Source organism: Penaeus monodon, chromosome 29, assembly GCF_015228065.2.
Source record: "Penaeus monodon isolate SGIC_2016 chromosome 29, NSTDA_Pmon_1, whole genome shotgun sequence".
NCBI classification, from domain to species: domain Eukaryota; kingdom Metazoa; phylum Arthropoda; class Malacostraca; order Decapoda; family Penaeidae; genus Penaeus; species Penaeus monodon.
Window position 1 is genome coordinate 14,019,505 of NC_051414.1, and position 425 is coordinate 14,019,929.

The 425-nt window shown below is 33.2% G+C and overlaps 1 protein-coding gene across 3 annotated transcripts in view; it reads left to right on the top strand.

Annotated features, from left to right (window-relative positions):
• LOC119591983 (guanine nucleotide exchange factor for Rab-3A-like) overlaps positions 1–425 on the top strand; it is a 26,789-nt gene that overhangs the window by 25,969 nt on the left and 395 nt on the right. The gene's annotated exons all lie outside the window — the stretch shown is intronic.

The following is a 425-nucleotide window of genomic DNA, read 5'->3' on the forward strand; positions in this document are numbered from 1 at the left end:
CTGGTCAAGAATAGATGTTGAGAGATCTGACACTTTCTTTAAACAGTTCATTTGTACTTGCTGCTTTAAGAAGACAATAATATGATTAATTGATGAAGTATGAATAATTAATATGATTTCAAGACAAAAAACAGGAGCTGTTGAGAGAGATGGGACACATTTTATGCATCATTTGCTGTCCATTTTCAATCTTGTGGGCACTCTGATATTAGTTGTGGCTTAAGATAAGCTGTTAAAAAAAATAAAATAATGTCTTAGACATATTCTGCTGCCAAAAATATGCGACACTCCACATCTGGCATTACACTTTTGTTGAACGCTGTATATCTACAAAATGATCACTTCTCAAAGAGAGATTTGGAAACCATTTTAAGTAGATTAGGATGTGAGTGTCAGTGTGATGAGTTTTAAGAGGTATTTTCCAA